The sequence below is a fragment of the Triticum urartu genome, chromosome 2A (genome assembly GCF_056163025.1).
Source record: "Triticum urartu cultivar PI428250 chromosome 2A, HENAU_Tu73, whole genome shotgun sequence".
Classification (NCBI taxonomy): domain Eukaryota; kingdom Viridiplantae; phylum Streptophyta; class Magnoliopsida; order Poales; family Poaceae; genus Triticum; species Triticum urartu.
In genome coordinates, this window is record NC_141874.1 from 502,721,492 (window position 1) to 502,727,129 (window position 5,638).

The 5,638-nt window shown below is 48.7% G+C and overlaps 1 long non-coding RNA gene across 1 annotated transcript; it reads left to right on the top strand.

Annotated features, from left to right (window-relative positions):
• Positions 1-232: 232 nt before the first annotated feature.
• LOC147985637 (uncharacterized) lies at positions 233-4,193 on the top strand. Its single transcript, XR_015615134.1, has 2 exons — positions 233-1,162; positions 3,887-4,193. It is a non-coding gene; the product is annotated as an uncharacterized LOC147985637 (long non-coding RNA).
• The last annotated feature ends 1,445 nt before the right edge of the window (positions 4,194-5,638 follow it).

The following is a 5,638-nucleotide window of genomic DNA, read 5'->3' on the forward strand; positions in this document are numbered from 1 at the left end:
CGTTCGGTCTTTAAATCCGCAGCCACTTTATCAGCGGCCGCTTTGCTCGCCTTTGCCTGCTCCTTGGCTTGGGCAAGGGCTCTCTTGAGGGTCTCGACCTCGTCCGCGCTACCTGCAATCATAATCATAGCAGTGCATGAGCTTAACTCTGAATTTGTATATCACTTCAGGCATATAAAATCTCTTTTAAACATACCTTGCGCCTCATCGAACTGCTTGTTAATGCTGTAACACCCGGAGAATCATGCTACAATGATCTCCCCTTTAATGATGCCATGTCATCATATTTTTCAAACTAAATTGCCACTTGATGAAAATCAAAGCCAAATTCCATTTGAAATACAAGTCAAATGTTTACTTCTTCTGTCATGCGAACAAAAATGTTCGTGATGTTGCAAATAATCCCCAAGTATTTTTCTTGGAGAAATCAACTCTGGTTGGATCACTAAGATGCCCCTAGAAATATTATAAGTGGTCGAACAGTAAATAAATTGACCTTTTCAAAATAAACAATTATTTATTTACATCCTTTTGCCCCCATAATTTTTTTGTTCTAGCTCAAATTATTCTCTCGTAATTGTGTGACAAATTCCATGTGCAACAAAAAATGGTTTGAAAGCTTATTCAAATAGAAAACAGTAGCTATCCTTTTTTATAGAAATGTAAAACTAAAATTGCTCTATGCATTTTTGGCCCACTATGAAGAAGAAAGTAGAGGCCCAGCCCAACCTCCCAAGCGTCTCCTTCCTTACGCTACAGTGGAGGCAGGGGGTGGCCGTGGCGGCCATACCACGGCCAGGGCCACGTGCTGGCCATCGCCGACCTCCCCGGTGCACTACAAAACGCCGCCGCATGCCCCCTTGACCTAAACCTAATCCCCTCTTTCTTCCTCCATCTCTTTATCTCGATCTGAAGCGTGCCCGAGCGCCGCCAACCCCATGTCGTCATCGATGTTGCGGCCATCGGCCTCCCCTCGTCGCGCCAAGAGGTCCAGGAGAACCGTCGCGGTCTACTTCGTCTACTCCGAGCACTGAATCAAGCAAGGACGGCCCGTACACTCGCCATCGACCTCGTCTTCAACGCGTACATCGCCGGCGTCCAGCGTCGATTGTTGCCGCTCCGATCCACCTCCGGCCTCCCCGACCTCGCCTTCGTGCTCTCTGTGAGCACCTCCCTCTCCTTCCCTTACCCCCCCTGCCGTTTCCCGTGCCTGTAGGCACGATTTCGCTGGATGACAGTTGCCGCCGGCCCGCCGCCGGCCCGCCGCCATCGATCGTTGTTGTTGCCGTCGCCTCCGGCCACCGTAGGTTGTGCCGCCACCACCAGCGTGCTCTCGCTCCGCACGCACGCGCTCACACGCCCGACCGTCCCCTGTCCGCGCGCCCGTCGGTGGTTTCGCTACCGCCACCTGATGCCGCCGCTCCGCACGCGTTTGCCCACCTGCGCCTCGTCGCGGCCCGTGCCTTACGCTGGTCGCCGCTCGCCCTGGTCGCGTCCAGGGCGCGCCCCCCCCCCCCGCAGCCGCCCGCGGTCCCTGCTCCGCCTACTGTCGTTGCTGCTGTGCTGCTTCAGCTTGCCGCTGCAGCTCCTGCCGTTGCTGATGTGCCGCTGTTGTTGCTCTGCTTGCCGCGGCTACCTACTGTTCCTGCTGCTTGCGTTGCCTGCTACTCCCGCGTGCTGCTGCTCGTTGATTCGGCGCGCAGCCGGCCGCCGCTGCTTCTGCGTGCTGCTGCCACTTAGTTGTTGCCGCTTCCCTTACTTCTACTACTGCTCACTGCTTCGCCATGGCCACGTGTGTGACTTGTGCATGTGAGCACAGCCTAGTGCACGTATGTGCCTCTGGCACATGTGCCCTCTCAATTAGTAGTGCTAATTAAGTTCGGATAAGTTAGACTTTTGTTTAGTTGGCCTGATGTATCAATGACCTGTGGCCCCTGTGGTTAAATGAAAATGCCAAGTTAACTTTAAATATATCTTAGTCTATGACATGAGGGACCCGTTGTTTCTATTCAATGTTTGACCGGTCAAAAGTTGACTGGGTCAACTCTGCCGCTAGACCCCACTGTCAATCAAACAGCCTGTCTGCCGGGTACATTCCTGGGTGCCCATAGCAAATTTCCTGTTTAATTCGAATAATAAATAGTTTCATAAAATACTTAAACCTTTGAAAATTAATAAAAAATAATCCGTAACTCGGATGAAAAAGTTTTATACATGAAAGTTACTCAGAACGACGTGACGAATCCGAATACGCGGTCCGTTTAGCTATCAGATGCCTCTAACAATCTGAACATGGACCATTCCCCCTCCGGTCATCTATGTGACACAGGTCCGGAACCGGGAAAACATTCCCGGTTGAATTCCCCCTTCACCTATATCGTGCAGTACTACGTTAGGTCGACCCCACTTCTACTTTTCGTCATGTCATGCTTAGTGGTACCTATGTTTGCTCTGTATTTACTGTTTCTTCCCCCTCTTCTCCCCGGTAGACCCCGAGACCGATGTTGCCCCTGTGATCGACTACGTCACCGAGGACACTTCTTCCTTTTCAGCAGAGCTTCCAGGCAAGCCACCCCCTTGATCACCAGATATCGCCTACTCTCCTCTATACTGCTTGCATTAGAGTAGTGTAGCATGTTACTACTTTCCATTAATCCTATTCTAATGCATAGCCTGTCATTGTTGCTACAACTGTTGATACCTTACCTGCAATCCTAAATGCTTAGTATAGGATGCTAGATTATCATCAGTGGCCCTACATTCTTGTCAGTATGCCATGCTATACTATCGGGCCGTGATCACTCGGGTGTTGATCACGGGTTTATACTATATATACATACTATACATGTTGTGACTAAAGTCGGATCGGCTCATTGAGTACCCGCAAGTGATTGCGATGTTGGGGGCTGAAGGGGCAGGTGGTTCCACCCAGGTAGTGGTGGGCCTAGGTTCCCGACGGCCCCCGACTGTTACATTGAGGCGGAGCGACAGGCAGGCGAAGACCACCTAGGTGAGAGGTGGGCCTGGCCCTGATCGGCGTTCGCGGTTACTTCAAAATAACATGCTTAACGAGATCTGGGTATTTGATCTGAGTCTGGCTACTGGCCTATACGCACTAACCAACTACGCGGGAACAATTATGGGCACTCGACGTCGTGACGTCAGCGACTGAGCGGCGCGCGCCGGGTTGGACTGAAAAGCCTGCTCTTGTATAAGGGAGGCTAGGTCTGCTCACCGGCCGCGTACGCAACGTGCATGTGTGCAATGGGCGATGGGCCCAGACCCCTGCGCCATAGCATTTAGACCGGCGTGCTGACCTCTCTGTTGTGCCTAGGTACGGCTGCGACGTGTTGATCTTCCGAGGCCGGGCATGACCCAGGAAAGTGTGTCCGGACAAAGGGGATCGAGCGTGTTGGGAAATGTGGTGCACCCCTGCAGGGAAGTTAATCTATTCGAATAGCCGTGATCTTCGGTAACAGGACGACTTGGAGTTGTACCTTGACCTTATGACAACTAGAACCGGATACTTAATTAAAACACACCCTTCCAAGTGCCAGATACAACCGGTGATCGCTCTCTCACAGGGCGACGAGGGGAGGATCATCGGTTAGGATTATGTTGTGCGATGTTACTTGGTGAACTTACCATCTACTCACTTCTTCTGCTGCAAGATGGAGGTTGCCAGAAGCGTAGTCTTCGAAAGGACTAGCTATCCCCCTCTTATTCCGGCATTCTGCAGTTCAGTCTACATATGATACCCCTTTTCCATTTGATACCAATGCATACATATGTAGTGTAGCTCCTTGCTTGCGAGTACTTTGGATGAGTACTCACGGTTGCTTTGCTCCCCCTTTTCCCCTTTCCTATACCCCATTGCTGCGACCAGACGTTGGAGTCCAGGAGCCAGACGCCACTATTGATGACGATTACTACTACACTGGAGGTGCCTACTACTACGTGCAGGGCGCTGACGACGACTAGGAGTAGCTTAGGAGGATCCCAGGCAGGAGACCTGCGCCTCTTTCGATCTGTATCCCAGTTTGTGCTAGCCTTCCTAAGGCAACCTTGTTTAACTTATGTCTGTACTCAAATATTGTTGCTTCCGCTGACTCATCTATGATCGAGCTCTTGTATTCGAGCCCTCGAGGCCCCTGGCTTGTAATATGATGCTTGTATGACTTATTTTATTTGTAGAGTTGTGTTGTGATATCTTCCCGTGAGTCCCTGATCTTGATCGTACACATTTGCGTGTATGATTAGTGTACGGTCAAATCGGGGGCGTCACAAGTTGGTATCAGAGACGACTGCATGTAGGAATCCCTCTTCCACACTCCTTGGCCGAAGTTGAGTCTAGACATTGCAAAACTTTTACTAACATGGTTCTGTGTCTTACGGGCCCACGTCGCCATTTGGGTGGTATTATGATCTTTTATTTCTCGTCTATACTCTGGGACTCTGATCTCTCTTCTATTCGGGTTAAATGATTTTACTAAATGTGACTCTAGGTTCTCGTAACTACTTCTCCCGGAGAGCCCCTTACCACAGATGATCGCCTACTACCCCAGAAGATTTTGAATATACTCTTCGATCATTCCCGAGACCCTTGTGCCCTCTGCCTTTTCAATTCCCTACTACCGATATATCCATATGGATAACGGCATACACTTGTTGTTCATACCATTACTCTGAGTTTCTCTTGTTGTTACAAGATGCACCGAATTGCTCTCCGACTTTTAAGAATCCCTTGTACCACTGTATTTACCCCTACGGATAATTCCTCGGACTTATCGAGTATCCCCTCATTCCCAGTTGTTCTTGTGTTCCGCAAAAGACTTTGAAATATGGTTTGATCTTTCGAAAATCCTCAACAGCCTGTTGTTCTTGGAATTCTTGCATACTTGCATTCCGGTTAATTCCATTGGTCTAGCAAATTACTTTAAAAACCTTTGTGATTATCATTTTGATCCTTTTGATTCAACGTGTGTGTGAATGCACACAATCATCAGTTGTTCCCTGGAATTTATCCTTCCGACTCAGACACCATTTTAAACATGAGCTGGATCTCGACCAAACAAATTTTGCCATCGATTGTACCCCTAAGGCTATTCAACTTATCCATCCCTAATCAGAGCATTGCTTCTGATCCCTTGTCTTGGAATTGATAATTCCTTTGCATTTGAACTTTGAGTTAGTCAGTTGTTTCTATAAATTGATCTCCTTGCATTCCTTCTTCCTCTGGTTGAGTACCGATGCTCACATCAGATCGTTTGTGGACCACCAGATCCTTTGTTGGATTTTATCCGACAACGTCCTTCATATTCTATAGGCTTGTGAGCCTTTCCTCGGATACATAATGCCTTTGGTAAATTGTATCATTTGCTTTCTCCAGCATGCTCTACTATCGAGCTTGTGTTATTTATTCCTGAAATTGTGGTATATGCTCCTAAGATGCCCCAATGGGTTGAACCTATGCCTTCCCCAAACAGTATGAACCCGAAAGTTTTCACGAGTCATACTCTTCTGTTGTTTCACCAGATAAAATTTCTACACTACAGTCTCATCAAAAGCGAGAAGTAAAATGAAAGGTTATGCATTGAAGAAGTGGGAGTCGACCTTGAGCCTTTGCGTTCATGCCCAT